Below are 19,263 nucleotides of genomic sequence, written 5' to 3'. Positions count from 1 at the left end.
GAATAAAAGTTTTTGTTTACATCATATTGTGTGTAAACTGTGTATAATAAGTATATATAAATATACACACATCCATGTGTCATTTTAAGATTTTTTTTATATATTAAGTATTTATATTTATATACATTATACATAAATATACAAATGTATATACACATGTACTGTAAACATTTCTTAAATATATACATGCATCTGTGTGCATTTATCTATACAAAGTTATTATCCACAGCTACATACATATATGATGTAAACAAAAACTTTTATTCTGCTATAGATTAATTGTGATTAATCGTTATGCATCCCTAAGGCAAAGCATAGTCACATCGGATTTTTATCACGTTTGTGTCTTTTACTTATATAAATCGATCGTTTGACCTCGATACACTTGGAATACTTTAAGTACTTTAAAAAAATGCTATGTATGCTGTGTTTTATATCATGTAATAAATAAATGGGTATGTTATTTGCCCTAAATGCCAGAATAGTGTAATATGCAATAAAAATTAGCGCTGAGCAAAGATTAATCGCGATTAATAGCATACAAAATAAAAGTGATTTTTAGTGAAATATATATATATATGAAATATTGTATATTATATATAAATTTTAAAAATATATATATAAATAAATAAAAATTCTGAAATGTATATATGTATGTGAGTGTGTTTAAAAATACATAATAATTACACACAGCACACACACTTATACAATGCAAAAATTAACTTTTATTTTGTATGCAATTAATCTTTGCCCAGCACTAATAAAAATACAATTAATCCTTGCGGTTTAAAACGGTTTGAAAATCATATCCCAATGCTTGTCATCATAGCAAAATTATACCCAAACATATAATGACCAAAACAATTGTATGGGTTAAAGGATAGGTTATATTTCCATTGGATGATAATCATATAGGTATAATGTATTTATAACTCAAATAGCAAAAACTGTGAATTAAAATGAAAATATGTTATTCAAGACCAGTCACAGTAAAATGGCTCAGCCAATGGCATCATGTAGGCATGGGGTTGCCTGTTTGCTTGCCCAATGGCATACAAGGGAATTAATTTAAAGTTGTACTAAAAGTACTTTTCTTTTGCAGTTCCATTTGATGCGCTATTGGCAAAGAATACAGAATAGTTCCCGGCATTGTAATTGATTTCCATAGGCAGTAATAGTTCATTGTGCCAGACAGACATCGCTATGATTTTGCTTTGACATACAAGGGGAACAGAGTTCAATTTCTAACTGAATATATAATTTCAGTTTTCATTAAAGCAAGCCAAATTGCAACTCAATTTGACAGCCTGTGATCACCATGTATTTATATTGAGAAGAGCAGCTTTGATGCAGATTTTGAAAATAACTACTTTTGTGTTTTACATAAAAAAGTCAGAAGTTTGGAGTGACATGAGGCTGAGATGATGATGATAGACTTCAATGTAAATGATCCATGCATGGTGAGTTTTTCACTCACCCAAATACAGTAAGAAAGTTTATACCAACATAAACTTGGTATAAAGCAGAGAGTACCGCATTAAAAAAATAATCTCTCATAATCACCTACTTTTCCAGACACCTCAATATGTCGCATATAAGAACATTGATCTTAAAAAGATTGCCAAGTTTCTCAACCTCACACAGACTTTAAGTGCATTTTTCTACTTAGATTTAATCTAAACTACACACATCCATCTCTAACAGACAAGTGAAGCGCATGCTGGGTAGTGAGCGGCCAGCGCATTATCTGATGCACTGAGCTCAGATGTCTGCATAAAGAGAACTAAGCACAGGCTGCTGTGTCACTTAGCGCCATCTCATTCCTCACACCCCCTGAGTGATGCACTTGTAAAAAGGTTGGGACAGTTTTCTCTTTTTCTGGTCTATGAAAGCTTCACGGTCCCTCTGGTAATCAGACACAGATGCCAATAGTGATGGATTCCTTCACCCGAAGGGTCCACGGCCGGACAGGGCGCACATACAAATCAGAATTAACATGTCATTTCTCCTTGATCAATGCACATTTTTTCCCATAAAAAAAACCATTGTTTTCTCATCTTGCTGAAATCGAGTGCCACTTTTTCACAAATCGGGTTCCTGGTTGGGTCAACACTTTGGGGCAAGACGGTCGCAACGTCTCGTGAAATCTCAAGCAGAGTATTGAGCTTGAAGCTTCTATGTAATGCATCTCTAATTAGGCTTTAAATATCCTGTTGTTGCACTTCCTTGCTAATGAAATTGTTAAGCATTAAGATTTCGCCTTGTGTAAATGAGCAAAGCTTAAATAGACTAGATTTGATGGTGCACTCAGCATATCCACACTCGCTAAGCAAAGCAAACGGCCTCTTTAGATACGCTTATTGTCTCTGCACACTATTGCATACACACAATTAAAATTTGATGATTTTTATCCTATTCATGGACAAGTGCGCACAAGCTGTTAAGATGCTTTAAGCCTTCTGAACTGCGTTATAAAATAAGAATTCAATTACAGACGCAGCGTCCTTATCTCAATGGAAAGCTTGGTGCTGTTTTTTTGTAATTGGTCATGGACCATCTCATCGGCAGTGCTACATACATGCCAGTTGTTTTTATGTGGGCTTATCATTTAAAGTGCCTGAAGGAGTTTAAACCCCCCAACCAATGGTCTCATTTTACTAAACTACAAATTATGTATCAAATTTTGGCTCTCTGTGATGTTTTTATCTATAAACACTGAACCTAAAATGAATTAGCAGTGCTTGCTAAAGGCAAACGCTTGCCCACACTGTAAATACCACGGTGCTGGATAAGTTTAATACAAAATTGCCTAAAATAAACCCCTAACAACAAGTATTAAATTTCAGTGCATAGCTTATCAAAAATTATGCAGTTGATTAAACAAAGGTATGAAATTACTTTTTAAAGCAACAAGACAAATTTTTCTTGAAGTTTTAACTATAAGAGAACGATTAAGAAGAACCTGAGCCAATAAGAGTATAGTACATCAAGATATAGTGACTAAGATATCACTTCAGGGTAGATTTTCACTTGGACCAGTAAAAAAACACCCAGAACACCCTACACCAGTGTTCTTCATTGCGCGGCTCGCGAGCCGCATGCGGCTCGGCAAGCTTTAATTTGTGGCTCGCATGGCATTGTAATATAATACAGTGATATGATCATGCGGGCATGCGGTTTTTCTGTTTTCTCTGCTCCGGATGCTAACTTTGTTAGAAAACCATACCTTTTAGATCAAGATCCACGTCGAGACCCGTGTTCAATCGCATGCAGCGCTTGCACAGAGCGATTGTCATATGACATCAAAGTACCGTGAGATCAGACTGCTTGTTATGCTTTCGAATTGCTCTCGCGGCACAGATGTCACTCGCCAACCGTTCTGTGCAGCGCCGCATGAAATTACGAGAAAGGTGGCCCCCTGGTGGTTTGGGGGGCACTGCATAAGCATATTATAAGAATGCTTAGCATTAAAATCCTGTTTTTGTCATTAAGGGAAATCATATTGTCTCAGACTGGTAAATGATAAAGAATGATTTGCCCTTGTATTTATTGCATTGCAACAGATTGACGGATTGATAGGCAGACATGCTATTTATGACTGCATGTATCTTTTGATACTTTGCGGTAAAGGCGGCTCTCCTATTGACCCTGACCTATCAGTGTGGCTCTCATGAAAAAAATAGTGAAGACCACTGCCCTACACTGTAAAAATGATATCATATCAACATATATTTTTATCTTACTTTACAGTAACACTATGTAGTTTTTTTACCTTTAAATAATGTCTCTAAAATTATTTCAGTGACTTTTAACTGGACAAATTGTACTGTTGCTGCAACCTGAGCAGCCTCCTAGCTGCTACAAGCACACTCTGAAAGTGGCGGTGGAGGGTAGGAAAAACAGCCCCGCCCCTCCCCCTGCCAGCAGAAGAGTGTCTGATACCAGACACTGTTGCGCTTTTCAATCACATGGGGGAGCTGTAAGTCATTTGTACATGGAAACTACATAGTGTTGCTTTAACATAAAAAATTAAGTTAAATAATTTCAAATCATTCTTTATTAAAGCTATCACAAGTCAAAACTTTAAAAAGTAGGTTAAATTGACTTGCAAAAATAAACTTTTTACACCAGGGGTCTCCAACCTTTGGTGAGCAAGGGCTACCACAATGCTTAAAACAATATGGAGGATATGTTTTATCGTTGTTTAATGTTAACACATAAATGAAGCCAAGCTAATATAAAAATATGTAATAAATAAATATTAAAATCGAGGCTATTAATAGAATGTGCTTTGGCGGGCAACTCACAGACTCTTTGCGGGCAACCTGGTGCCCGTGGGCACCATGTTGGAGACCACTGTTTTACACTATGCCCTAGCAACCAGCGACAACAGCATATTAACCACCCAGAACATTGTATAAACGCCATACCATTTATACCCAAAACAGCTTAATGTAGCAACCACCTACCAACACCCTAGCAACCACTCAGAATTTCCTATACTGTGAGAGAAATGATCAAAAAATGGTCCCAAGCTGTCACAGGGGCAGAAAAAACACCAAAATGTACAATTTAGGTACAGATATCTATACAACTGGTACCAATGTGTACCTTTGAGGTACAGGTACTAATATGCACTCTTTGGTACCAATACGGTACTATGAACTTTTTAAATGCAAAGGTGTGCTTTGTGATTTTGGGTTGCCATTGAGCTAAGCTAACCCATAGACTGTAAAAAATATGGATGTAGTGTCTGTGACGTCAGCCATATAGGTTTATAAATAACTTTTTTGAAGCCAATAGTAGGCGGTGCCTGAGGTCGCCATCTTGGCCGCGCGTCACCCGCGGATAACCGAAAATTGGTAAAGAGGCGGGTTGTGGGTGAAGCTGAGGTTGCTGGCTGCTGAAACCATGCCCACCTAGCTCGACTCTAGTGACAGCAGTGGCTGTTTAAGCGTCACTCAAGTGGCCACGCCCTTAATTATGCAGAACTTTAAGACTTAATATCATTTAAACGAATGAGTTACAAAAAATGCACCCCCTTACAGTTGTCATGAACTGCAAAATTAGATATATAGACCAAAACACTTTTTGTACTAGGCTGTAAACATATTATTTTCTACTGTTAAAGTATGGCATTTTAACATGGTGGTCTATGGGAATTGAATCCCTAGTGGCCAGTCGATGAATTGCAGTTTAAATCACTTCTAATTTGGCTTCATCAGAGAGATCGGAAGGTTGCCCCTCGAGTTGACCTTAGCAAAAGACTGTCAATTGCACAAGCTGTCGATTGCCTGTCAATGTAACATTTGGGATTTAGTTGACTTTAAAGGTGGGAGCATGATTTTTAAAGAACACTTTGGAAAAGGGAGTCAGGCCGACTACCATGTCATGTTCTACAGAAAATGTTACTTTAAATGTGACATTGTACTGTATTAAAAAAACAATGGAGCAGCTGTTTGCATACATATTCATGCGTCACTGAAGCATGCTTGCGAAACAAAGTCTACAAAAAGTTACTGATGAAGTACACAAACCAATTCATTATAAAAAGAGTACAAGACAATGTCTGAATGTTCCTGTGGGGCACCGCCTGGTTATCAGAAATTATCAGGCTGTGGACAGACACTGCCTAAAAAAAGGTTGTCCCTAAAAACTGTGTGTGAATATAAAGAAAACTGAGAGAGAATCCACAGAGACCACATATCTCTTTATATGCACTACATAGTTTAAAAGCAGAGAATGAAGTAAAGGGCACCACTCCTACATACTGTATGAAAGCAGGACAAAACACTGGTTTGTAGGTGGCACAAAAAAGCCAATACTTAAAAAAGATCCACGTGAATGCACAGTTGAAGTTTGCAAAAAGCATTATCTTCAAAACACTATTTTTTGGAAAACAATTAGTTTGAATGGTGGCTAATTTTTTTTCAAGACCATTATGGGGTTGCATTAGGATGCATGCCGTACTGCATTAGAATTTGCCCCAGAAAAGGTTTCGTCAGAAGAGAAAAGGATTTTTGAAAAAAGGAACGTGCCTGACTTGAAATGCTGCTTATACTGTAATAGATTTTGTATTACATCCTATTATGTATTGTATTACCTGTTATAAATGTCATGGTATAAAGATACAATCATCAGTAGACATCATAAAAATGATAAAGTTGATATAAATTCTTCTGATATAAAGTCTATATAAAGATGTACTCCATGAGAAAATGTATTTTTCCCAAGGACAACCTCATTCTACATTGCTGTCTCATTGTTTTGGACGCTCTGCTTCCTGCACAAAGCTGCACCCTGACACCCGAAATGTCTTTCTGCCAGGAGATGCCCTCGTGGTCAATTCTGCAAAGTGAAATCACTTCACGTTTCACACCTTTTTTGGAGAATGATGAAATGGCTGGTCCGGTTGTGACAGCAATTCGCTTCACTTCAGCGCCTCTCAGACAGGCTGGCGAAAATTGAGAGCCTGCGATGGACAGGACGACACAGCTTCAGGAGATGATGGGCGATCAGTTTCATTTGAATGATGTTCGTCTGGCAGTCTCTCTTATTACGCAAGACATGTGATCTCTGCTTACAGAATGTAATGCAATAATGACCTAATTTCTATGCCATCTCATTGAACTGTGAGATTGTTTAACAGAATGCACACAAAAGAAGCACTTGGGATATAAAGAAATGCAGCAAAACCAACTTTTGCATATAATTGCTCCCATTTGAGACGCTGGAAATATACAGTGTGAGAACTGCTAATACGCACCCGCGATCTCCTGAGAGATGATAATGATGTATTGTAACAATTTACAAACTCTACATCAGGTGTTCCCAATGCACTGAGCCACAAACATCACGGACATTTGTGAGACGCTCTTGTAATTGCTGTACGCATTCTCGTTGCACACAAGTTTAGATCTGCATAGTTTGCATGCTGCGAAATAGACAGCAATTCATATTGTGCTTCTGTATCACAGAGTATTGTTTTCCATTCCGTGTCTTTGGGGAGTTTAGGTTTAAAGCTTTTTATTCACATTTATGGGTTGGGAAATTGCTGCAGGCATGTTACTTTGTTAGTTGGCTTTTGAATTGTTATTCACTTTTATCTTTTACTTCAAAAGATTAGAAATTCTGCTGGAAACACTTTTCTTCAGATAAAAATTCTTATAGATAAAAATTCTTATGAACAAAAACAAATGAAGTGCATTTTGCACATGCCAGCAATGATTTGGTCACACTAACTAGCTAGCAGGTTGCTCAAACAACAAAATCACCAACTAACTTACTTTAAAATTGCAAGAACTATAGACTAATACAATAAGAGGCTTAAAGGTGCCGTGTGTAATTTTTAGAAGGAATTCTTGACAGAAATGCAAAATAATAAACAAAACTATATTATCAGGGGTGTATAAAGGCCCTCTTGATAATGAACCGTTATGTGTTTATTGCCTTAGAATGAGACGTTTTATCTACATAGACAAAGGGTCCCCTTACATGGAAGTCGCCATTTTGTGCAGCCATGTTTCTACAGAAGCCCTTAACGGACAAACCTTTTTACTAACCCCTCGTTCAGACAGCCAACGACAAGCAGTAGCAGAGCGACGCAATCTCATTCATTTCAATGGAAACCTGGCGACTTCCCGCGACACGAGCGACAGTGACCGTTGGCGACCGTATGGGCGTGTCCAGCAACGCGAGAAAGTTAAGAAAAGTTTAACTTTATGCAAATGTCGAGCGACTTTCGGGAGCGACTACCAATAAGAACGAAGCAGTGGAGTTCACGTCATCCTTCTCTCGTCAGTTACTGGAGTGGAGGGTACTCATTTGTTTATCACAAGCAGATTTAGAAACGCCTTATTGAAAGAGACAAGCGACACACAGCGATAATGTCGCTGGCTGTCTGAACGAGGGGTAAGTTGTCTCCAACGATGACATGTTTGTCTGGTGGGGGCTACCTTAGCTTCTCTGTGTGTTTCAAAAGCAAGAGGTGAGCAGTGGACTGAGCCATTGGTTGCAATTCGCAACCTCACCACTAGATGCCGCTAATATTTACACACTGCACCTTTAAATAACCCCAAAACATAAGTCCACTTACAGTTCTCACGGACACGCGTTTTATCAACTGGCTATCCTCCAGACATGACGGACCACATCTTATTTCATTTCGGCCGTGTGGTGCGCGTGCACGTTTGCGGTGTGAAGCGTGTCTTCGCTATTCTCCGAGATGTTTTATCAACTGGCTAGTTATCCTCCAGACATTGACGGTCCGGACCACGTCTTTCTCATTTCGGGCGTGTGGCGCGCGTCCCTGCTCGCGGGGTGATGCGCGTACGCGTTATTCTCAGAGATGCACTTGACGGCCTTTTGTGCAGCAAATTTTTTTTTTTTTTGGCGACCAGTTAAGGCGGTAGGGTTTCCAAGCTTAGGCGGGCCGCCTTAACTGAAATATGCTGCGGGAAACCCTGCTCTCATTCTGGCGAGAATCTGCTAATGGTCTAATAAGATTCAATGGATTATGCTAAGCTATATTAAAAGTGGTACCGCCAGACCCGAAGATCAGCTTAATGGATTCCAAAACAGTAAAAATCAAATGTTTAATTCTAGGGGAGCTGGAAAATGAGCATATTTTCAAAAAAAGTGGAGTGTCCCTTTAAGTACTGTTTAGAGACAACCTAGCAACCATGCACAGCACTGTGATGTTTTGCACGGACAAGCATCAATCACATTTTTGGCAAAACAAAAATCGGTTTTAATTATACAATAAAGGCATATTCAGATGGTAATTGTTTCTCATGTGGATGGCTGTAAAATTAAATTTGCATGGCTCCTTAGTGATAAAACTCATGCATTCAGATGAAGATAAATTCATGGATATGTGAGTTTATAATTCTAAACACCTGGCAATGCGCTGCTCATGTGGTTAATCACATGATCATTCACATGACCCAGATACTTGGTTTATATGTAAATCTATATGCAATATGCATAATTGAATACCTTTTAAAATTGTATTTAGTACCTTTTGCTATGATAATGGGCCATTTTAATGTTTCATGATTTTTTTCTCTTTTTTATTTCAGCTCCCACCTCCCTTTAGTGGAGCAATGATGAAAGTTTGTTCCCATATATATTTTATCAATTCAGTTATGAAGGTGTCTAAAATGCAGACAAAGAAAGACGCTTTACTGATGCAGAATAATGCAAAGCACCTGACCATACAGTGCTTTTCAATGGTCTAAAAAGAATGACTTTTGCATTGACCCCTTTTCATAAAATCAGAGATGTGTATTGAGACAGCAATTAAATTGCTTCACGACCTTGGTGTTTGTTAAAAAACAGTAGGTAATTCGTCTGGGAATTTTTATGCGGGTGGTCAGAGAAAAACACAGACATTCTGCATTCTGAATAAAATCACTGACTACCCTAATACCTTACGTCCCCATGAGAAACAATTACCGTCTGAATAGGGCTTAAGTATTCATTATTTATATGACTTAAAACCTACCCAGTCTCACAAAATTATGTACCTATAGTCACGTAACATGATACTGTCACGAATTTCCATGTTTTTTTTGTGATCATATCACAAATTTCTGTTTATGTGTCATTGTCACGTATTGGTTACTCTCGACTGCTTTTTCCCACTTTCAAACCATTTTCGCTTTGGTTTAGGGTTAGATTTGGTGTTTGCGTTAGGATGTCACTTTAAGTATTGGTTTATACAATTTTTCTGATCTATTTTTAAAATAAATACATTTTAAAACATGTCACCTGGCGTTAGGATTAGAGTTGGGTTTTGGTACGGATGTCATTTTATGTAAATCTAACCCTAAACCGAAGCGAAAATGGTAAGAAAATAGGACAAAACAGTTGAGTAACCAATACGTGACAATGACACGATCACGAAAAAAAGGGGAAATTTGTGACAATATCACAAAAACGAATCAAAAAATGACGTGACTACAGGTACGTAATTTCGTGTGACTGGGCTGCAGCACTTAAAACATGATTCAATATTATTTTGTATTATATTTATCATTGAAGATCAAAGGAAATTGTGTGAATATTATCTTGTAACATAAACACAAGCTATATAGCCTTACAGAAAAAGAAAAACAGAGAGTGAAAGAAATCAATATTCCACATTCCTCCAGTGTTGTGTTTGAAAAGCTCATTAGATGCATAGCTTTGTTAGTGTAGCTCTTTAAAAACATCGTTTCAGCATAATGAGACTGTTATCTTTGAAATTCCCTTGCCCAGCCTGCGAATAAATTAACATGCTGGAAAACCAGGTCACAAGAAAATAATCTGAGTTTCATTACAATATCACAACTCTCCTGTCCTTCCCTGTGGAAACCTTAACTCAACAAATCAATGGACACCATAGGGAAACTGTCAGCATTACAGAAAGACTCGGATCATTGTGGTGCATATCATTTTTACATTTACTGTTTCACTGTTTACAGCAACCTAACTCTCATTGTGTCTCATTTACTGTACTCTCTCAAAACCAATAACAAATCTGAACTTTAGGCACTAAACAATTCAAGCAGACAAACACACAGTGGCTCCAAAAAGTCATAAATTACACAATCTCACAAATTAGCAAAATTTGTGAAATTAGCAAAAATTAGGTTTCTAGAAGCTGTCATATACAGTGAGGAAAATAAGTATTTGAACACCCTGATATTTTGCAAGTTCTCCCACTTAGAAATCATGGAGGGGTCTGAAAGTCATCGTAGGTGCATGTCCACTGTGAGAGACATAATCTAAAAAAAATCCAGAAATCACAATGTATTGTTTTTTTAACTATTTATTTGTCTGATACAGCTGAAAATAAGCACTGAGAAACACCTGAGAAAGTCAATGTTACTATTTGCTACAATAGCCTTTGTTTGCAATTACAGAGGTCAAACGTTTCTTGTAGTTTTTCACCAGGTTTGCACACACTCCAGGAGGGATTTTGGCCCACTCCTCTACACAGATCTTCTCTAGATCAGTCAGGTTTCTGGCCTGTCGCTGAGAAACACAGAGTTTGAGCTCCTTCCAAAGATTCTCTATAGGGTTTAGGTCTGGAGACTGGATTGGCCACACCAGAACCTTGATATGCTTCTTACAGAGCCACTCCTTGGTTATCCTGGCTGTGTGCTTCGGGTCATTGTCATGTTGGAAGACCCAGCCTCGACCCATCTTCAATGCTCTAACTGAGGGAAGGAGGTTCCCCAAAATCTCACAATACATCATCCTCTCCTTAATACAGTGCAGTCGCCCTGTCCCATGTGCAGAAAAACCCCCCCAAAGCATGATGCTACCACCCCAATGCTTCACAGTAGGGATGGTGTTCTTGGGATGGTACTCATCATTCTTCTTTCTCCAAACACGTTTAGTGGAATTATGACCACATGACTTTCTCCCATGACTCCTCTGTATTATCCAAATGGTCGTTGACAAACTTAAGACGGCCCTGGACATGTGCTGGTTTAAGCAGGGGAACCTTCCGTGCCATGCATGATTTCAAACCATGACGTCTTAGTGTATTACCAAAAGTAACCTTGGAAACGGTGGTCCCAGCTCTTTTCAGGTCATTGACAAGTTCCTTCCGTGTAGTTCTGGGCTGATTTCTCACCTTTCTTAGGATCATTGAGACCCCACGAGGTGAGATCTTGCATGGAGCCCCAGTCTGAGGGAGATTGACAGTCATGTTTAGCTTCTTCCATTTTCTAATGATTGCTCCAACAGTGAACCTTTTTCACCAAGCTGCTTGGCAATTTCCCTGTAGCCCTTTCCAGCCTTGTGTAGGTGTACAATTTTGTCTCTAGTGTCTTTGGACGGCTCTTTGGTCTTAAACATGTTAATAGTTGGATTCTTACTGATTGTATGGGGTGGACAGGTGTCTTTATGCAGCTAACAACCTCAAACAGGTGCATCTAATTAGGATAATAAATGGAGTGGAGGTGGACATTTTAAAGGCAGACTAGCAGGTCTTTGAGGGTCAGAATTCTAGCTCATAGACAGGTGTTCAAATACTTATTTGCAGCTGTATCATACAAATAAATAGTTAAAAATCATACATTGTGATTTCTGGATTTTTTTTAGATTATGTCTCTCACAGTGGACATGCACCTACAATGACAATTTCAGACCCCTAGATGATGTCTAAGTGGGAGAACTTGGTGTTCAAATACTTCTTTTCCTCACTGTAACTGGTCACATTTCTTTAAGTGGTACTTGTAGTGAAACAAGCATTTGAAATCAAAGCCCTGTGCACTCAGACGTCTTACAGATGGGCTTTACTCTAGGTTATTGCAGTAAAACAAACACTGAATTATTACACTTCACGGCCTACCAACGGGAAAATCCTTTGTGTACTGAATTATTAATATGCATTACTATAAACAACAAGGTACAAGTTATAAACACTTCAAATGAAAAGTTTTTGAAACTTTGTTATACCCCATGCACACACACATACACATTCATCCAGTGTCCCCAATTCACATGCACAACTACGCAGATTGGAAAAAGTCATGAGGCAGCGACTTCACACACCTTTCGTCATGCACCTGATAAAGAGATACTGCTGCATATGCATTCTAATTTACTTTGTTCTGGTGGCTTGTAAAAAGTTCATTAATAAAGAATTAAATCACCTGCAACTTCACGGAGTGACCACGGCGCTCATTACGGGCTTCTCGTGGGGAAACGGTTCATCAAAGAAAGCTCTTCACAGAGGGGCGAGAGAGTACGTCCACATCTCCAGACAAAAACAAATAGATCATTAGTGGTGTGTTTTCTGTGCCGCCTCCGGCTGCTCGGTCTCATCGGACCGTAATGTAAATCAGTAAGGTCAACAGATACATAGCAAAACATTTCTCACTTTGACGGGCGAGAAGCAACACATTCTGGTGTGATTCCAGACAGCGAGACCTTTCTAAAACAGACTGTAAAGATGTAAGCCCTGAGGGGATGAGGCTTTGATATATTTGCCCATAAAACACCTTGTTTCATCGTTGAATTAATGGCACCTCAAATAGAAGAAAATGCAAGGTACAGATGCTTGTGACAGTCGACAAACAGCATGAGATCATCAAAAATATGATTTCGGTTCAAACAGTTGGCATGTAGATTTCTTATTAAATATTCAATAGTTTGACCTACTACAGAGTGCAAAAATATCAAAATATTGAGAAAATCGCCTATAAAGTTGTCCAAAAGAAGTCCTTAGCAACACATATTACTAATGATAAACACTTTTTGATATATCTGCTGTAGAAAATGTACAAAAAAAAAGATAATTTTGCCCCATACACTGTATTGTTGGCTATTACTACATATACTACTTATGTGGTCCAGGGTCACATATTTTCACTGAATATTCTGTTTGAGTTTTACAGTCTGGGCAACATTTATGTTTTATAGAAGAAAAAGAATAATAAAAAAAAAATATAGCACACAATAGATATTAATTGTGTTATGCATTTGACATCTATTGTCAACAACAGCCATTAGTGCCACAGTCATAGTCTCTGGAGCGTCTTCTCTTAAATAAACTACGCTGCAGCAGCTTTCTTACTAATTAACCCTGAGTTAATTATAACATATAGATAATATTAAATAAAAATACACCACTCAGTTCAATTCTGAGATGATGTTTTGTGTCTAATAGTTAAATTCTTAATAATGCCATCAGAAAACATAATAAAGTAGTATTTGTTAGAATTAACAATGAATTATCATTTACTGTAATATTAGGGGCTTGAGCTTGTTTTGGTGGGGACCTTAAAGACTTTTATTTTGCGTCAATGCAAGTTATGTTTGAAGAATAATTCATGAAATAGCAGTCTGAAAGATTTTCAAGTTGTTCTAAGCCATGGTATAGGCTTAAGATATGAATCATAAACTATTCAAAAGCACTATATTCTATTAAAAAGACAAGACACGGCTGCAGAATATCTGTTTGATTTCTATATGAGCACTTCAAACAGCAGAATTGAATGTTTTAAATCCCCCTCTCTTTTTGTAAACCAGACACAAATATGTTTGATGCATGAATAATATATTAAGATGTGTGTCTTGGTCGTAAATGCAGCCACTGACACTTTATTTCAGTTATTAATGTCCATGTTGCACGGGCTTGCGTGGAATATGCTAATTAATATATTAAATATTTAAACTCTAATCTGTGATATAATAGGGCAATTAACATAAACGCTTATTTTAAACTTAAAGTATCACAATGTGTTATAATGAAAAAGTATGATGCAAATTGCAAAATAGAGTAACAAGTAACAGATGAGATCAGATTTGGGGGGTCATGTGACCTGTCAAATCCCTACAGGACACATATATCCCGTGGTATTATGCATGTGGTGGGTAAATTATAAAAGCATTATTTAAATTGTAACATTGACTTGATTCATTGTCATATTTGATACAGCGCCCTCATTTTTATTATGGGTTTGCAAATGCAGTCATTGCAAAAACAAAATTGAGCCTATTTACTTTCCAAACACCCCGTTCCTTTTGTTATTGTGCAAAATTCACTGGTGCATGTTGTTCTACAGAAAAAAAAATGTATTTGTTTTTGTAATATTTTATTATGCTCTGGTTATAAATCAGCATTCTTTCATGCCTAACATTATCAATAAAACCCCACTTTTCTAAATTCCCAGTAGATAAATTTAAGTCTTGCCCTATAATTGTATCTACAAATTCACGGTAATATGTCACATTACTTAAATCAATATTAACTTTTTGTTGTGAAGGACAAAAGACAAAATACCAATTTAAAGGAATAGTCTACTCATTTTCAATATTAAAATATGTTATTACCTTAACTAGCTGTTGATACATCCCTCTATCATCTGTGTGCGTGCACGTAAGCGCTGGAGCGCGCTGCGACGCTTCGATAGCATTTAGCTTAGCCCCATTCATTTAATGGTACCATTTAGAGATAACGTTAGAAGTGACCAAACACATCAACGTTTTTCCTATTTAAGACGAGTAGTTATACGAGCAAGTTTGGTGGTACAAAATAAAACGTAGCGCTTTTCTAAGCAGATTTAACAATATAGCACAATATCGGCGCAGTAACACCCTCCCTCTCCCATTATGAGAGTGAGAAGGGGAGCGGACTTTTCAGGCGAGTTGAAGTACTCCCAAAAGTGCTATTACGCCATAAAATATAATTCCTCTTTTAAATCCGCTTAGAAAAGCGCTACGTTTTATTTTGTACCACCAAACTTGCTCATATAACTACTCGTCTTAAATAGGAAAAACGATGATGTGTTTGGTCACTTCTAACTTTATCTCTAAATGGTACCATTGAATGAATGGTGCTAAGCTAAATGCTATCGAAGCGTCGCAGCGCGCTCCAGCGCTTACGTGCACGCACACAGATGATAGAGGGATGTATCAACAATTCTTAGTTAAGGTAATAACATATTTTAATATTGAAAATGAGTAGACTATTCCTTTAATGCCATTGTCTTTTTCTTACATATAATAGTAAACATTGACTGAGGCTGTCAATTACTAGCATTCTGAGTAAATTATGACATTAAATTATGAGATATATGCACTCTTTGGTACCAATATGTACCTCTGAAATACTTACATGAACTCTTTAGGTGCAACGGTGTACTGCCCCAGTGACAGCTAGGCCACATTTTTTGATAATTTCTTCTGACAGTGTGGTGTAAATAGGTAAACAATTTACTTTATGTAAAAACGGGTGCATATGCCATTATTTAAGTGTTTTTGCTAACTAGCAACCTGTGCATCCCTCACATTTCTACCAAGTTTTGGTAGAAAACCTATTCCCATCCAAAAAAATCCCACCAAAGCATTTACGCCTGCGGCTGGCGGATTTTTAAAATTGTTTCCAATGGAAGCGCAGGGTTTTTCAAAACACATTTTTCCACGCTGAAAGCCGGCGCTCTGCGTTTTTTCCACGATCAGCGCTGAGTGTCAAGAGTTGAAAGAGATTCAACTTTGGGTGAAAGCTCTGTTCGTCAATGTCAGTTCTCACACGGCCGTCCAATCACAGTGGAGGAGGGCCGGGACAAGTTCACAACAACCAACCGGCTCACAGCTTAAGTATCACAGCTACCAAAGCGCTCAGCTGAAAAAGCAGCTGGCATTCGGCGTCCCCCAGGGGTTTTCAGACATGTAAAACAGCTTTGGTGTGTCCTGCCCCTTAGTAAGGTCTATAAGGATCAACCACAGACTAAAGGACCGTTCACATTTTAATGATAACTATAAAAAATATAGCTTTAAAATCAGTTTATTTTACAAGTTATCTTGTCAATTAAAGGGGGGGTTTAATGGTATTTCAAGCATTCTGACTTATTAACACAGTTATAGAGTTGTTTCCTCATGCTAAACGTAGGCAAAGTGTCAAAAATGCAGTTGGGCGTGTTTCAGAGTATTTCTGTGCCGAATGCACTTCGCCAGGGTTCGTACAAGTTTCGGCTAATTTTTTTCGATTACGGTTCTAACTGACGTTTCAGGGGTTTTCAATACGTATCACTTCTTTATATGGGCTTCCGCCGGAAAACTTCCCCCGGAAAACCCCGCCCAGCCGTCAGTCAGCGGGAGACGCTAGAGCTTGCTAACAGCTTATCACGCCACTCAGCTTTGTTTAATTTCAAAAGTCAACAATGGCACAAGAAGAAGTGTGTTTTTGGATGTAAGGAGAAGACATCCAGCCTTATGGAAACAATGGATATAGTTTATTATCCGGATTAGCAGCGGAGTTTTGCGTGTGTGTTTGATGCGCTGGATTTTCAGAACCGGGTCATGACGAGTTACACGTGGTAAGTAAGACCTCTGTCTTATGTTGGAAATAGGCGCGTGTATATTATATAAATGACACGAACATGTAGTGAATCATAAGTTAAAACAGTGTTGTATAGTGTTGTATGACTCGTACTCGCTCCTCCCGTGTTATAACTCCTCCTTCTTCATTTTTTCGTACGTTATCGGAAAGATTCGGTAAAGCTAATCTTTCTTTTATAAATCTGATTAAACTAAAGACTCTTCAGAGATATAAAGGATGTCATACTACTCCATAGGTACTCCAGATTAATATCAGAAATGCAGAAACAGCGTGTGTTACGTGAGCTTTAAGATAAAACATTTCCCTGCCAATGACGCTTTCCTGATGAGTATTTACGGTAATCTGTAATTTCGCTACTATCCACTAAATGGAGCTCTTACCCCAATTATAAAAAAACTGAAGCAAAAACTAATTTACCAAAACATACATGGAGTTTAAAATATTGTTAATCATTCTGAATCTGATCTCTAAGAAAATTCCATTCAAAATTAACAAAAAATGCAATTATTTCAGCTTTTTGCTGAACATTTTGTATTTTTAAAGAAACCCTTATGTTTATATTTATAGAAGAAATATATTTTCCTAAAAAGGAATTTTGTGAAACTTTTGTGAAAAATAAAAAAAATGCTTTTAACTTAAAAAAAAGGCTGGCTGGGAATGAGTTATAGAAAATACACTCTAAAAACAGTGCTTTATATCACTAAACGTGGTTCACTGGCTCGTAATCATAGGGGAACCATTTTAAGTGCCATATAGCACCTATGTAGACCTGTGTAGAACCATATTGTGCTATATTGAACCATATCTGGTGCTATAGTGGTGCTATATCACCCCCGTATGGTTCTTCATAGATGCTTTATAGGTGCTATATAGCAGTGTTTCCCGGCCCTGGTCCTCGGGCGCCCCCTCCCGGAGGGTTTTGGATGTCTCCTTATTTGAAACACCTGATTTGACTCATCAGCCTCCTTCTAAAATGGTAAACATGTGTCCCTAACAAGCTGATGAGTTAAATCAGGTGTGTCAAACAAGGAGACATCCAAAACCCTCCGGACGGGGGCGCCCGAGGACCAGGGCCGGGAAACACTGCTATATAGCACTAAAAAGTGTTAACACCACAACTATAACGATAAAGATACAGTGAGGGATATCGTTGGAATCACTTTTTTTCCCAACTGACAACATTTTAATGACAGCAAATCATATCTATTTATATTTAAAGTGCATGTGCATTTAAAATGGCTGCTGGCAATTTGAAGAAGCTCACTGCTGAGGTCCATTACATAAAATTAGTTTAGGTGCCCAGCACTTTTTAGGTAAGGTGTGATATTAGATTACACAAACTAGATTCACTGTTTAGAGATACGCGACATGCAAAACGCAGTGTGTTGAGAACATCTGCTTGTTATAGCTGCTGTAAATGCAACAGGAACAGTATATTTATTTAATGACATGTGAACTATTACAGAGGTTTTTATTAAAGGAAATATGCAATATTAGTTAAAGCTGTTAAAGGTAAATGATTTGCGTGAGTACTGTGTCTCACAAGCAACTTAGCATAAAGTTATTGTTATCATCCGGTCGTGTAATGTTCAAAACTAAATTGTTAGCAATAGATGCTACAGTTTTAGTCCAATTCGATGGTGTAACGTAGATAACGTAGGGACAAACACACTCTGTAGAACAGTTTGTCCATTTAGGGCTACTGTAGAAATTCGAAGGCGACTTCCATGTTAGGGAAGATAAAAACGGCTCATTCTAAGGTAACAAATACAATACAGTTTATTGTGCAAGGTCTTTAAACACCATTGATAATACAGTTATGTACATGATATTACATTTCTGTCAAGAAGTTACACAATGCACCTTTAGGAGCTACTTTCATGGTTCCAACAGTTTTTTAAGAAAAAATTTATGCATTCATTGAATCAAGGTTTTTATTTTTAAAGTGCAATATGAGCTGCAGCTCAACAATATCCAGTAAAAGCTCGTCTATGCCGTAAGTGATCTCTGAACCGAATCAAAATGCCATCCGTGGGTTCCACAGATATGCATTCCCATCTGCAGAAATATGCACTGATAGAGTGGTCCACCTTTGGGGACCTCAGTGTATGGTCCCATTGGCAATCATTTCTATGAGAAAACCAAGACGATTGCTTCTATCGCACATCATCGAGGGCCTTGTGACCTTGACACCGTTCAACTCTTTCTATCCTTTTGTCCTCTGTTCTGTAGCTCAAACAGTCTTTTGAATACTGTGTGTCAAAACATACTCATGATTACGTATACATACTGTAATGGGCTATTTTGAACTAGTATATATTTTAATCTACTGACGTTAAAGGAAAACACCACAGTTTTTCAATATTTTACTATGTTCTTACCTCTACTTGGATGAATTAATACGTACCTATTTTTTATCAATA

General features: G+C 37.7%; 1 protein-coding gene across 3 annotated transcripts in view; it reads right to left on the bottom strand.

Annotated features, from left to right (window-relative positions):
- rgs18 (regulator of G protein signaling 18) overlaps window positions 1-19,263 on the bottom strand; it is a 109,447-nt gene that overhangs the window by 33,276 nt on the left and 56,908 nt on the right. The window contains exon 3 of one of the 3 annotated variants that reach the window (XM_073854279.1): window positions 12,651-12,754. The exons of the other annotated variants lie outside the window; for them this stretch is intronic. The gene's annotated coding sequence lies outside the window, so the exon portion shown is untranslated. The remainder of the gene's footprint in view (window positions 1-12,650; window positions 12,755-19,263) is intronic. 3 annotated transcript variants of the gene reach the window in all.

This window comes from Misgurnus anguillicaudatus, chromosome 2 (genome assembly GCF_027580225.2).
Source record: "Misgurnus anguillicaudatus chromosome 2, ASM2758022v2, whole genome shotgun sequence".
In the NCBI taxonomy this organism is placed as follows: domain Eukaryota; kingdom Metazoa; phylum Chordata; class Actinopteri; order Cypriniformes; family Cobitidae; genus Misgurnus; species Misgurnus anguillicaudatus.
This window is presented reverse-complemented; position numbering and strand designations above follow the sequence as displayed.